The 15,049-nt window shown below is 44.2% G+C and overlaps 1 protein-coding gene across 1 annotated transcript in view; it reads left to right on the top strand.

Moving 5' to 3' along the window:
• Nucleotides 1-6,693: 6,693 nt before the first annotated feature.
• The window catches only part of ELOVL7 (ELOVL fatty acid elongase 7), a 29,008-nt gene continuing 20,652 nt past the window's right edge, over nucleotides 6,694-15,049 (top strand). Inside the window, exon 1 of the mRNA XM_088533158.1 lies at nucleotides 6,694-6,710. The gene's annotated coding sequence lies outside the window, so the exon portion shown is untranslated. The remainder of the gene's footprint in view (nucleotides 6,711-15,049) is intronic.

Genomic DNA, 15,049 nt, shown 5'->3' with positions numbered 1-15,049 from the left:
ACCAGACTCCTTTGCTCATCTCTATAAGTAACTCACACATGTATCACTAGCAGTACCTGTTAGGAGTTTCATCAGCTTAACAAACCACTCTCAGGGAAAATCTTGACCCAGAGGTCAGTCCTTGGTCCAGTCCTGTTCAATTTATTTATCAATGACCTGGTTGAAGGCACAGAGTGCTCCCTCAACACCCCAGATACCCCAGAGGGCTGCGCTGCCATCCAGAGGTACCTGGACAGACTGGACAACTGGGCAGTGGAAAACCTCATGCAATTCAACAAGGCCAAGTGCAAGGTCCTGCACCTGGGGAGGAATAACCCCAGACACCAGTTCAGGCTGGGGACTGACCTTGTGGAGAGCAGCTCTGCAGAGAGGGACCTGGGTGTCATGGTGGACGACAAGTTGATCATGAGGCAGCAGTGTGCCCTCGTGGCCAAGAAGGCTAGTGGGATCCTGGGGTGCATTAAGAAGAGCGTCTCCAGCAGGTGGAGGGAGGTGATCCTGCTCCTCTACTCAGCCCTGGTGAGGCCACATCTGGAGTATTGTGTCCAGTCCTGGGCTCCACAGTACAAGAGGGATGTGGAGCTGCTGGAGAGAGTCCAGCGCAGGGCCACAAGGATGATCAGGGGCCTGGAACATCTGCCCTATGAGGAGAGGCTGAGGGAGCTGGGCCTGTTCAGCCTGGAGAAGAGAAGGCTGAGAGGGGATCTGATCAGTGTCTATAAGTACCTCAAGGGAGGCAGTGAGGAGGATGGTGCTGGCCTCTTTTCAGTGGTGGTCACTGACAGAACTAGAGGAAATGGCCACAAACTGAAGCACCAAAAGTTCCACAGGAACTTAAGGAAAAATGTTTTAACAGTGAGGGTGACAGAGCACTGGAACAGGTTGCCAAGAGAAGTTGTGGAATCTCCTTCTCTTGAGATATTCCAAACTCACTTGGACACAGTCCTGTACCACGTGCTCTGGGGCACCCTTCCAACCTTAAGCATTCATGATTCTATGACAATAAACTGCCTTATTGTGGGAATAACACGTGTCTGTGTTGGCCTGCTTGTTCTAAATTGTTCTTTTGTCTTTTATGGTCTGTGCAGTTTTCTGTTTTCCCTTGAGGCACTAATGAAGCCAAACTCATAGAATCCCAAAAGGAAGTGATGCTGAAGTCAGTAACAGCTCAAGCAACTGACAGTAACCTCCTGGGGTCACTCCTGCTGTGGTGGTGATTAAGTATAGCCCAGCTTTGTTAGACTTCGCAATTTAAAGAGCATTTACTCAGCTCTCAAGGAATCTTTTGTTACTTGTTCTGAGTTCGATATTGCTTTGCTTATGCTGCTAGCGACATTTGGGTTAGCAAGAACATGAGCTCTGGTAGTCACAATCACTCTAATTCTCGCACATTTCTGCTAATAATTATTACGGTGTTTATGAACATCAGATGAACCAATGAACTTGCTCCCACTTTTCACTGAAGTAACCAGGAGAGGGATCCACCAAACAGAGAGTGCTGTCAATAAGCAGAAAACCGAGGCTTGTTCTGCTACTTCATTCCCTGGACATTCTTTTGCTTTGGAGTGCAGCACAGAGTCAGCATCTAGGGTCTTGATGATTTGAGTTCTCTTTACAAGGAAATTCTTAAGGTAACTGGGTATAGTCTCTGGTAGAAGCCTGTTTATTTACAAACAGTAATTTCCCAAAATAATGGTGGGGGAAAGTCAGGTTGACAACCTTCTTGCTCAAAAACCAAGTCTGGTTTCCGTAAGGATAGTATACCCATGAGAAAATGTTTCTTGGCTCACTGCAGAAGTTTTATTTGTACATATTGGTTGTCTCTCCTGCACAGCTATAACTGATTGTTCCCAGGGGCTGTAAGACTGTAAGCAGTTCTAGGAAAAATACCTTTAAGATGCTGCAGCATTTTACTGTGTGGCTGGTTGTTTTAACTGCTTTTATAGCTGTCTGCCTAACTCCATAGAGAAGCATAAGTATTCTTCTGCAGAGTCTGATGGAGGATGCTGTCCTTCCCTTTAGATCAAATCTATAACTCTCTAAAGATTTTCTAATGGCTTCTACCAATACCTTCCAGCATATCTGTACCATTTTATTTTAACATGTTCTAGAAGTGAGAAGGACTCTTATGACTCTAATCATTTCTGTGTGAAATGTATGATCAACACAGTGCATTCTTTCATAACGGGAGATGTCCACAACTCTACACAGAGCGGCTTGGTAATGGAAGATATTCATTAAGCCTTTTGCAAATGTTTTAGAAAACCAAATATAGAGAGTTTTTGTTGTTGTTTCTCTAATTTCCAAAGCCTAACTTAAAATATCAGACCAGTGGTATTACTGAGGACATGAGAGATCTCAGAAGAAATTTCATTAGCTATGGAATGAAATATACAGCCTTCTTTACTCCAGTCGTGGAGTCCAGTCAGAGTCCCACATTGTATAGCAGTTACTTGCCTAATGGCTTCAGATGAAGCTATTATGTAAAGAATAACACTGGGTGGTAATTAGGTTATGGGATTACTTTTTGAGGTATCTTTGATTTCCAAGTCTTACATTAACAACTAAGAGGCTTACTTTCCAAAACAGAAAAAACAAACTGTGTAACCCAGATATGATGACATAATGTGAACTGAAGACTCTTATACCATACAGCAAGATTAGACATTGTAATTCCAAGGTTATTTTTCTTAGTATCTTATCTAAATTAGCAAGTTATTGCACTTAATCTGCTTCTTTCTTCTGAATTCATTGCCGTAGAAATTAGGAAATGTGTCGTTCAGCTAATTTGAAATATGTCTGATTCCTTCTAGCATCTTCTAAAGCAAGTCTTCCAGAAGGCCTTTTTCCCATGCCTTACTCTTTGTGAGTAGTGAGCGGATATCTTAAATTTCATAACAGAAATCTCTGAACTTTCACTGCTTCTTCAAATGTTTTACACACCTCTGCTTCCCACCATCCTGATTACTTATCACGTAAGAGATATCTTGTGTCTCAGGCATCTGTAGGTGAAACAACCAGAGGACTTTGGTAAGAAGTTCTCTTCTGGCTCCAGAACCGCCAGAACTCTTAGCATAACAAGATGTTCAGCAAAGTTAGTTGTAGCTTGTGCATAGACACCAACCACAGCAAAGGCATCTTTCCTTGGTGGATAAAAATGTTCTTTCCTCCTGCAGGTACCCCCCTTACTTTGATGCACACAGCATCCCTGGAGCTAGTGAAAGAATGGAAACATGACCAGAGAGCTACAGCTGTTTGCATCTCCTAGGCATTATGTTCTGCCTGGATGTGGCTTGAGAAGTTGTCTCTTCTGTGTAATAAAAGATAAAATGTAAATCAGTGTTGCTCAAGCCCATTCCTGGCAAAGTTTTTGCTCTTTGCCAAGGACTGTGGCAAACATGTTGTGCTCCAACTACATGTATGGCTGTCCTCACTAGAGCCAACAGCCTCCATAGGCTGTATCTGCTTATCATCAGCACATCCAAATGAACTCGCTTGCACCTAACAGCACAAATCAAACTTCTTAAATCAGATGTAAATCCACACTGATAACCCTCATTGAGAAAGGTAAAGTTTGTACTAATAGGTGTTGTTGTTAGTGCTCTGTACCATGTTCTTCTGTGATGTTCATGAACCCACCAGTTTGGCAAACTAAAGCCTATTGAGCACTGAGTGAAAATTCACTTTGTTGAGGGATTATTTTGTTATTATACATATTAGAATGTGTTGGCAGTCTTGAAGCATGGTCTCTAAAAGGAAGAAATTATTTTCAGACCTGTTTATGCCCCCAGCTCCTGGATAGCTGTTACATTTAGAGCATCCTTTGATGGGAGAGATTAGAGAATCCCTCATTCTTGCTCAGCACCAGTAACAGTAAAAGAATTTTTAATGGCAAGGATGTAATCACTTTGATGCTATTAGGGAATTTTGTTAAGGTATTTGGTACTTATAGATAGCTCTTCAACTAATAACCTATCTGGACAGATTTTGTTGCACTTAAAAGAATTTATCAAATTCACTGTTGATCGAATGGCGGAATGTGTGGGGAATGTGCTGAACACGCAGGGAAAGCAGATTTAAGTGTTGAAATAGAGCTGATTTGACAATATTGCACTTGCTTGCTGTGGAACTGCAGTAGAAAGAAGCCATTCAGAGAGAGCAATATCTGTGTACTTCTGTGCAGTTACTGGTAGCATAAGCCCACATAAAGACTGGGGAAATATCATTGCACAATTCCGCTATAGACATGTGTGCAAGACTGTGTTGTCCTAACATGCTGTGCTACAGCCAAAGTAATGATATTCATGTGAGGAGTTTTTCTCCATTCAGAGAAGGTCCATGCAGTATTATCTTACACCCAAACCCACACACAGGAGCCTCCAGAGAAGACCTGTGATTAAAAAAAAAAAATCAGAAATGCCTTAGCTAAGCAAAGTAGGGCATTATAGCTCTGAAGAGTAGATAGAGCAAGCACTTTCTTCCACAAGTAGTAGTAAGCAAAATCTGAAAGTAACTGCAGCTGTAAAATGAGAAGACCATGGAGAGCCCTTCTGCCTCCTGTCCTGCTGCCTAGCACAGCTCAGCACTGCTACTGCTACAGCTTACACAACATTTGCAACAGAGTCTGCTCCTCAAGGTGGTTTTGGCTGGTGCGACTCAGAATACCACTGCACAGGCAAGACAGTTTGCAATGCTTGCAAGAAAGGTTTAGATCTCTTCAAAATTGGTGTGCAGATACTGCTTGGTGTTCTTTGGATGACTTCCTTGTCTGTTTGCACCTGTTACTCTTTCATCAAAACTTTTCAACATTTTTGATAACATTCCATAGGACCATCTTCTGCTATTCAGGCTTTTGTGATTCAAATACATTTCTAAACAATATATATGTCTAAAGGCTTTTAAAACAGTGTCTCATGAATAAAATGACACGCTGAAAATCATTAGAAGTGTAGCAGATGAGTGATATTCATTCTAGTAAGTCATCAAAATAAGGAAAAGTATTGGTTGGCAGTATTCACAGCAAACACAGCTCTTAACTCTGCATAGACATGGAGCCAAATCTTCAGAGTCTCATAAAAGGCACAGAGCTGTCTCCAAAGTCTATGTTCATCTCCCTCCTGCCCCACTCTTGGATCATGAATCGTGAGACTCAAAAGCCTGCTCAACTGAAAGGTCCTTCTTATGCTGACCGCTGAGAGAGCCTAGCTGCTACTTTCAAATTTTAATGCCTCTGACTTCCTGTTACTTGTGTTGCTCTACTTTTTGTGTGCGTGTGCAGGGCACAGTTGCCTCCTTCATGCTACCTTTCTTGTGCTGCATATAACTGTATGTTAATCATTTACCTGCTATGAGCAAGTCAGCCATTATTTCTGTCTTCTCATAGCCCTCTCAGACTTGTACAACGATTAGGACAACCTTTGCTCCTGAAGTATAGCCTAGGCGAGGCCATTACACTCTTTGAGTATCTAGTTTGAAGAGACAAGTAGTAGTTGTAGCTAACACTGTTGGCATCGAATGCATTAGGGCTGTTAACCTGAATCTGCTAATTGCTGTTAGTGTTTGCACCAATGACAGCAGCCTGCCATTTTGAAGTCTACAGGTGACCTAATTAAGTTTTATTGTTATGCAGCATGGTATGCCATTCTGTCTCAGCCAAGGCAGCCTATCGAGCATGGGAAAACAGATATTACAACACTTGATGAGTATTAATTGCTTGTTGAGCCCTGCAGCTGCAGCCCTCAAGACAAGTCCAAACTTATTAGTCTAAGGTTCCCAAAGGCTCTGCCTAAACAGCGATGTGCTGACTTTTAAGGTCTCCTTGTAGTTTTTTCTTGGCTGAAAATTAAGTGGTGGGTATTTTTATTTGTTTTTGCTTCATTTTTGTTTTACTTTATTTTTGTTTTGTTTTTCTTCCCAAATGAGACATATGGTATTGCTCAGTGTGTTTTTGTTTTTCTACATATCCCTTTTAGCCAAACCCAGGGATCTTTCTGAGATGTCTTCTTAAAAGCTCAACACAATTGTAACAGCTCCAACAGGAGCATAAAGCAAGCCTGAAAGTTTGAGGTAGTCCTCATTATCACCAGCCTAATCAATTGCTCAGTAATACGACTTTCAGTAGAATCTCTGTGTTTCTCCATCTCTGTCCCACCACCTGCTTTTCAGTCCCTCATATTGTTTTCCCTCGCATAACAAGCTTTCAGTGTTGGTTCCGCCTCTTGTGGTCTCAAGCTCCTTGTGCTTTCAAACTTCTCATCGCGCTCCAACCTAGGGAGTCCTTCGGCACTTATACATGCTTATACTGCAGTTTCTCTGGGGTAAAAGTGGGACATGAAGCACGGCTGATTAGCATTAGCTCAGTGCTTTATTTTTTTAAAACAACAAATTATTCAGTCCTACAGCTTTTCCTCCAGTGGACCTCACTGATCTTGGATCCCCGAGCGCACGGCGCTCATGCCGGAATCCTGCAGCTCCCGGCGCTTGCGGGAAGGGCGAACAGTCAGTGTCAAGCACCGCGCTGAGAAAAAGCTGCTTTAGCCTCTCCTGCGAGATGGGCCGTTCTCGGGGCCGGGCGGCGAGCGGGGCGGGCCGGGCCGGGCCGGGCCGGGGCGGGGCCGGGCGGTCCGGCCGCCACCCGGCCGGGCCAGGCCAGGGCACCGCGCACTCACTGCCGGCGGCTGCGGGGACAGGTGGGGCCGCGATGCCGCCGCGTGAGCGACCCGGGACCCCCGCTACTTGCTCCCTCCCTCTCTTCCCCTTTTTCTTCCTCCCTCCCTCCTTTCTTCTCGTGGCGGGATGGCTGCGCGGTCCCGGCCGGGACGTGCGAGTCCCGGGGCGGGGAGGGGAGCAGGACCGGGCGCGGAGCGGGGCCGGGACCAGAGCGGAGCGGGGCGGGCACGTCCGGCCCGAGCTCCGCGGCGGGGTGCGAGGGCCCCGGCGCCCCCCGGGCCGCGCTTCCCCCCGGGCCGCGCCCGAGCCCCGGGAGCACCGGGCGCGGGGCCTCCGCGCACCGGGCAGCGCCCAAGCGAGAGGTGCCCGCGGTCTCTGCCGGGCGCGGAGGGGCCGCGTCGAGGATTTGATTCCCCACCAAACCGCCTTCCGCCCCTTCCCCACGCAGGAGAGAAACGTTGCCGAGAAATGGAGGCCTCTCTGCATGGACTACTATGGCTGGAGCCAGCCAGGGAGAGGTGTGGCCCCATGGTTACGATGGTATTAAAATGTAAGGCTGGAGGGGTGATGTCTGCTCAGGAGCTGTCTCACCAGTCACACGTGGGGCGGCCCTGCCCTTCTCCTCGGCAGGACGGGTCCGTCGCCGCTGGGGTGCCCGGCGGCACTGGCCGCATCAGCGGGATGGCGTGACAAGGGGATGGGAGCAGGTGCTGGTTGCACAGCCGGCCAGGCTGTGTCACGCCTGGCTCGCGGGCTCAACCTCTGCGAGTGCAGTGTTTGAGCTGGGATGTTCCAGCTGGGTTTTAGGCCTTACTGACCTGAAAATAGCACTGGGTCCCTCTTGAACAGATGTATGCGAAGATGCTGACCAACTCTTAGGACTCTTTTGCTTGCATGTAGAGGAAGCTGAGCTGCCTAGGGCAGTTGCAACAAATGAGAAAACTTACAGCCCTCTGTGGTACTCTCTTTCTTCGCTCTTCTGTATCTCAGTCCTTCCCGGGAGTGAGCCCGGGCCGTGCTGGAGATTGCCGCGTGGGAGTAGTTTGAACAAGTTTTTCTGGTTGGTAGGAGCAGCCAGTGCCGACAGTTTCTGAAGTTGGCGCTGCCTGATCTGCTCGGCTGCCCCTGGGGTGCTGGCTCCAGCGCAGCCTGGCTGCCTTAGGGTCGGCTCAGCTGCAGATGTCGTGGTGGTTCATTTGCGCTGTATTCAGCAGTGTGAATGTACCCTGAAAATGCTTTTTTTCGAGCTGGGAAAATTTCTGTTTACATGTGTTTAAGTGTAGAATAAGAAAACCAAGACAAGCCTTTGCTTCTGAGTCCTCCAAGGCAGCACCTCTATTGCATGGGCAGGGGAATAACACAGCCTTATGGCATTTCATTATAAAGTGTCAATCCATTTTTTATTAACTAGTACTTATTAACAACTATGGAGAGGCAGGTTATAGTACAGGAAGCAGTATTTATGGAATGTGTTGGCAAAGATGCCATGGCATTAGTCAAATAAAACATGCCAAATAGGGCTTGATTAGTTATGAAGTTAGCCAAGTACCATGGCATGTCTATCAGCTAATTATGTACCAGCAAAAGAAATAATCAGGTGTGTTTTTGTGTCCCAACATAACCTGGCTGTCCCTGCTGGCTGCTCTCTGTGTTGTTCTTAGCAGTGTTCTCTTCCTGGCTTTGTTTCATGCTGCTGCAATAAATGAGATGACTTTTTTTTTTTTTTTTAATCCTTTCCACCTTATGCTCTGCAAGAGCTTTTGCTCTTTCTTGGTTTTGGTCTATTTTTACTTATTTATTTCTGGTTTAAAGCTTATCCCCTCCACTCCAGGGGCCTGGCCCTGCCAGGTTCCCTACGTGCAGGTCCTCCAGCTGTTTGCAGACGTTGATCGAGGCAGAGGAACAAACAAACCCGCGGCCAAGCGCCAGGCGCGGGAGGTGCGTGTGTGGCTACGGGAAATGTAGGAAGCGGCTCCTTTGCTGTATTCAGGTACAGGAAGCGAAAGGGAGCTGGGATCCTTTCCTGGATCCTTGCATGCTGCTCGGGAAGTGGGGCGCGTTTGCAATCTTCTCCATCTAGTTCTGCAGAGCGAGGGAGGTGTCTCTCCCTGACTGTCAGCACCATCCTCGCCTGCAGCCGTCCCAGCTCCAGGACGTGAGCACTCTGCTCTGGCCCAAGTGTGGTAGTTTAGCCCTTCATGATGGGAGCAAACTAACCTGGCTAGCTTTCCCTTGCTGCAGGAGGGATTGATGGTTAAATACAAATTGCTGAGCTGTGGCAGAGAGACAAGGATTAGCCAATCGGGTGGTGCCCAATTTCAGTGATATGGCTGTTTGCAAACACCATTTTATGGCTTTAGTATTGGCTTCAGGATAGTGGGTGTCTAAAGTTACTTCCCTAATCCTGTATAGCTAAAAGTTGAAAATACTGTTCCTCCATTCTTCTCCCTATTCCTTTGTCTGTCAGAGCAGCTTTTCACTCCTCTTCTCACCTTGAGTCACCGGAGAATAGCGCAGGGGCATTTTTTTTTTTAAACATTCCTCATTGTTTGAGAACAGCTAACATTTGAAAACTGTAAAGTTCAATCAGACTTTTTTTTTTTTTTTTTAAAAATCCAATTCATAGATGCTTGAACAGCAGCTTCCTGACTATTTGGTAGGAGGCTTCTCTGTACTTGGAAGCTGCCCTGAAACTGAAAGGGCAGAAGCAGAGCACAGGGAAACTCGAGCAGGGATGGTTAAGAATGATTATTGCCATAAAAAAGATTTAAAGCATATCACATGAGCTTCACAGTTGTTCTAGATTTAATTTTAAGAGCTTTCTGCTCATTTAAAAAAGAAATTACATTACAAGCTGGTCAGTGTAGTGCTCTTTGTTGCCCTGGAGAGCTGGAGAACAGATCTGCTTGGGCTGGGGGCAGAAGGAGCAAGTGAAACATGAGGACCTAGGGCCTCCCCCCAGGAAAGGGGGCACCTTGGGCTAAGCCCTGCATCCACATAAGGCCAGTGCCGTGTCGGTGGTGAGGAGCAGACCTTTTACTACTTTGAAACGTTGGATCATTAGGAGAGAAAATTAAAAAAAATGCCATTAACAAAAATAGTTTTTATGCCTGATTGTTCCTGTTAGCTGCAGCTAACAAGGCAATACAATAAGGGCAAGACAATAAAAGCCTGAGCAGGTCAAAGAGCAATACAATCTTATTTCTTGTGAACTGAGCACATGATGACAGACTACAAGGCTTGAAAAGTCATGTAGCCGTTTTTCTACTTTTCTGATATTTAGACGAAATCCAAAAAGTAATATAGACTACCTAAACTAATATTAAATCTGAAAGCTTCTACTCTGATGAGAAACCTGATGGCAACCCGATTATCTCTTTGCTTTGTCACTTGTCTTTGGTTTCAGTGATTAATCTTGAACTCTGACCAGGAAATGATGAGGCTTTTTTTTTAATATATATATTAAAACCATGATTGATGTAGTAAAATACTTTCCATGTGCTTGTGGATGTGTATATAGGTTTTTTTTTTATATATATATATTAAACTTGTCTGTCTGGACTAATCTTAACTGTGTGTCAGATGTGTTACTCATCAAAGTAAAAGCAATGAACACTCTTATCTCCACTCAGCTAATGATACCAACTTAGTCTAATTACATTGTCATTTCTTGAGCATTTCTTTTAACTTAAGTATTTATGTCCTTGTGCCACTTTCTGTTATGGTGGTATAACCCCTGGTGTGTGCCAGTGCTGGGCTGTTTTGAGGAGCTGATCTCGATTAGGAATACCCTGTTTTGTGTGGGGCTATTTCCCCTGCCCTTGGTCTGTTTCCCGTTCTGTTTTATTTTGCAGCCAGTAAAGCAGTTGTTCCAGCACAAGCCAAGGGTGATGTGGGAGTAGGCATGAGTAATAGGCATAGGGGTGGATTAAGATGACACTGGTGGCATTAAAAGTACTCCTAAAATCACAAACAGCCTGTGAACTATCAGACTTGGTCTCCTTGAGCAGTCTATATTTGAGAGAAGTCCCTTGTGGCAGCTTTATGAATCCCTATACGTTGCCTCTCTGTGTTTAATTGCACTGTGAACTCTTTGCCATTTGGATTATCTTTTATATTGATACAGTGCCTTGCAGATTGGGCCCCAGGCCTGGAGCCTCTATTCAAAGACTTTTTTCTTTATGGGCAATACTTCTCCACAAAGCCTGTGTAAATATGAACCTAACTCCACTGATGCACTACAAAACACATGCAAAGAGATTGTATGCACAGTGTAGACTTTAGAAGTTCTCCTGGGCATCTCCTGGACTGGAATTCAAGAGAAAGACAGTATTGTAACTACTGTACTCTAGATTTGTGGGTATGACTGAGATTAAAAAGAAAAAGAATAAAACAGCCCACTAAATAGCTTTGCTTCTTTTATTCTTTGTCTTCTAACAAATGAAGGGAACAATTCTTGCTGGAATCTCAAACACAAAGATGATTTTGTTGGTTTGTAAGTAATTTGCATTGTATGATCCATCCTGAAACAGCTTAAAGCAAAGCCACAATAACCTAAGGCAATGCTGCTCTGTAGCTTTTAAAGCCCAGATGCTTTCAAATTGGTACCATTCCCTTTCTTTCAGGAAAGTTAGTTGAGCTGTTTGGCTTCTGTCTTATCAGTTATAAGAACAACTGAAAACTGTTCTCAGTGGTTGAAATTAATGTTTTGTGGCGTGTACCTGAGAAGAGTGCAAGGTCACCAAGAAAGAGAAACATCTTGTAGTAGAGCTGTTGTCACTGGTGGAAGAGATGAGATTTGTTTGATGCAAAAACTCTCTCTGTTTAATAAAGTTTTGAAATACAGTACTCTTAAATCTGATTTTTGTGCAAGGCCTTTACAGCCAAGGCTTTCCTTTGTTCTCTTTTGATAAAATGCATTTTCTTAATTACAAGTATTGGCAGAAGCATCAAGAGCATCAGGATGTTGGTTGGGGCTATAGGCTCATTTTTTCTGTTAGGCAAATATCATGATACCTGTGTACTGTGGGTTTTTATGACAAAATACAGATGGGCAATATGGAAATGCCCATCATGTATTCAGAGGAGGAATAGCTGATAATGTTGTCTTCTCCTGTAAATATGAAAATGAGATGCCTAAACTTAAATATAGTTCAACCAAATGCTGTAGTCTATCCTGCAGTATTTACATTTATGACATACATTATAATTCCTTTTTTATTTCCAGATGGAAATGTATGGATTAAATTAGATTCTGTAATCATGGTCAGTTGTGTCTTGCCTCATCAGCACTGAAATTAGCTTCACTTTTGAGACTTTTAGATGTACAGAATGGATCTGACAAGCTTAATGAAATTATTATAATGCATTTTGGATGTGGCCTGTCCGCCCTTATCTCTTGGCTGAGCTGTATAGCAAGAGCTGCATATAGAAGTCAAGAGGCTTTTATGTAGTAAGCTAAGCAGAAATGGTCAACTTCAGAATTAAACCCGTCACAAAACTTTTGAGTGAGGTTCCAGGGAATGTTGTTATAGATGTTACCTTAGACCACTCGAATGGGTATTATTGTCCCAGCAGGGTTGCTTCTGTATCATCTTTTATTTTGTAATCATTCCAGCAGGGTTGCTTCTGTATCATCTTTTATTTTGTAATAAGTTAAGTAGTTCAAGAGGAGTCTGCTCGAGTTTCACTTCACCTGAAGAAGTAATAAAACTGTAAGAGAAGTTTGCTAATTGTGCTTGGCTCTGGTGTTCGGGAAATCCACTCCTTTTATGTTCTAACCATGAACAGAAACGGGGAGGAGAGAGCAAAATATATAAGTTGTGAGAGATGTCTTTGCTTTGATTCAAAAACATTTTTATGAGTGTTTAAATTCCATGGGGTGAGAAATCTCCCAGTTTAGCTTCAGGTTACCCCGAAACTGCTTCTTATAAATTGAAAAGGTCCATTGATCAAGTAGAGATGCTTATCTGAAATTCTCAGGAAGAGATTCCTGGGCATGAGTGAAAAACAATGGTTTTTAATTGGACTCTTCCCAGGCCACTGAAATGTGGTTGCTACTACATTTTAAAACCGAACTGCTTGGGTGCTCCTTTTGACCCACCTCAAAAATTATAGAAGGGAACTGCTTCTGGAGCTGTGGAAATTATGCAGTTTGACCCTCTTGCTTTTTCTTGTAGAGGCTCTGCATAAATCCTTTTACAATGTACTCCACACACCATCAGTTGCCTTCCTCCAAGGTGCCAGAGCATTGCACATGGTTAACTGAGTCTGAAGAGACTCCAGTGCTGAGGAAGGCAGCTGTTTCTACAGATGGCAAAATACAAAATTATATGACCTTGAGTCAGCTGTTGAAACAGTAGCAGCAGTGGGAAGAGCCTCAGTCCTCCATCCTAGGCAGTAGAAAAGCAGTAGAGTTTTTGGATGCAGTCATATCGGATAAGCGTGCAGCTCTATAAGGGGAAGAGAAGGCTGTGAATAAATTAATTCCTTAGTCTGAGGAGGAATGGTGGAAGAGAAACCACCTGGGCGCTGAGGGCTGCTGGGTTGCTTCAGGCTCAGATCACAATGTGCGAGCTGGTGGGTTTGCATGAGTCCGGGACTGGACTTGAATCCAAGGCTTTAATTTTGCTCACAGATTTGCTGTGCTACTCTAGGTGGTAGGAAAATTGCCCTTTCTTTCTGACTTCTTCTGTGAAGCGCTGAAATCTCTACATGAAAAATGCTATGTCAGACTTTTTTGATAATTGAAATGCATAGTTTATATATAAGGTTCAGCTTTCTCTTTACTGGAGGGGTTCCAGCTCTCTTCTCCTTTGCTGCTGTTGTATATTGAGTGGACTATTAGACACTTGTCTGCTGCTCGTTTCCTGGTGTTTTACAGGAACATTAGTCTTGGGCTGAGTACTTCACTTCTTGCCAAGCTCCTGCCCTGAAAGTCTTGTTGTCTCCTGCATTGCTCTGATGTGGTGTATCTACTGCCTAATGTGCTTCGTTGATGGGATGAACTTTCTGAGCTATTTGTATTTGGCAATCTTTCACGATCAGGAAGAGGGAAAAATAAGTGCGGTCGACGTAGCCAGATGTAGCAGGTTCATCCCTGCCTGCTATCTAGCTGAACCCATCTATTCTCATCTGCAGCGATGTCTTGTGGTGCTGGGTGGCCTCTGTGTGCTTGAAAAGATGATATAAACTACATTCCTACTGGGGCCCTGGAAAGTATTGATAGAAGATGGAAAATAGTCAGTAATTGTCCCAGGTGGAATTGTGCCTTACAACCTACCTGTAATAAACCCATGTGTTAATGCAGCATTTTTCATTTTGTTCTTATGTTATTATTCAATATCTCAAGTCTAAAAGCTCTCAACTTGTAAAATACTGATTTATACACTCTTCCTGAGTTTCCTGAAAGTGTAAAATATTGAAGGCTTTTCAAAAAATTGCTGTTACTGACGACCAATATCAAGGTAACTAGATTTGGAATAGAAATAAACCTTCATAGCTGAGTCATGCCACATATTTTTCCCACAGTAACTCTGCATTTGTGTTAGGCAAACCACTGCGTGTTGGCTGCTGGGAACCTGAGTGAGGAACAGAAATTGTTTTGAAGTCAAATGTGTATAACGAGATCCAGTTTAAAAAACAAAACAAGCTTTACGACACTTTTGCTAATGAAGTCAGTTAACTTTTTTAGCTCATGTGGGGTTTTGCTCTCATGTAACATTTGACATTTCTAGCAGTTGTATTGCCATATGCTGACTGTCTCACTGCACTGCTTTGCCCTTGGGGTGACCTCCTGGTTGCCTTTTTGCCTTCTGCAGCTCTGACTCTTTTTGATGGGATTTTTCTTTTCTTTCCCTAATGTGCGCAGGCAGATATGAATGCCCCGCTCTGTCCTGTTCATTGAGCCCCAACCTCCTGTGTTTTGTCCTTTGGAAGCCCAGCACCTCTATAGTCCTTTGCAGGGCAGCTGCTTGTCCCACGGAGAAGAGGAAGCTATAAACAAACATTTGTGAAGCAGAGAGAAAATGGAGGAGGACATTTTGGGGATTGCTCTGAATACTGAGTCAAAGCAAAGTTGTGCTGCTTTTCTTGTGTTCTTGTCATGTGCCTGACCTGTGAGCAACTGGATCGCCCTGCAAGAGGCACAGCCACTTCCAAAGGGAAGGGAAGGGTGCAGCGGAAAACACCAGCTGCGCACAGGCAGCGTCCAAGGGAGCTTTGATGGCACCAAAGAGCTTTCTCAGATTTCAAACAGAATTGAATGGGAGTTTATAATATACTAATTTGCTTGTATTCATCCCTGGGCTCAAGGTACAATGCAATCCTGACATTGTCTTTTTTGATGACGAGGTTATTCTGCAGACTTGCTTCCTTCAGC

This window comes from Tinamus guttatus, unplaced genomic scaffold, assembly GCF_059628265.1.
Source record: "Tinamus guttatus ecotype Peru unplaced genomic scaffold, ASM5962826v1 Tinamus_guttatus_pri_ptg000488l, whole genome shotgun sequence".
Taxonomy (NCBI): domain Eukaryota; kingdom Metazoa; phylum Chordata; class Aves; order Tinamiformes; family Tinamidae; genus Tinamus; species Tinamus guttatus.
This window is presented reverse-complemented; position numbering and strand designations above follow the sequence as displayed.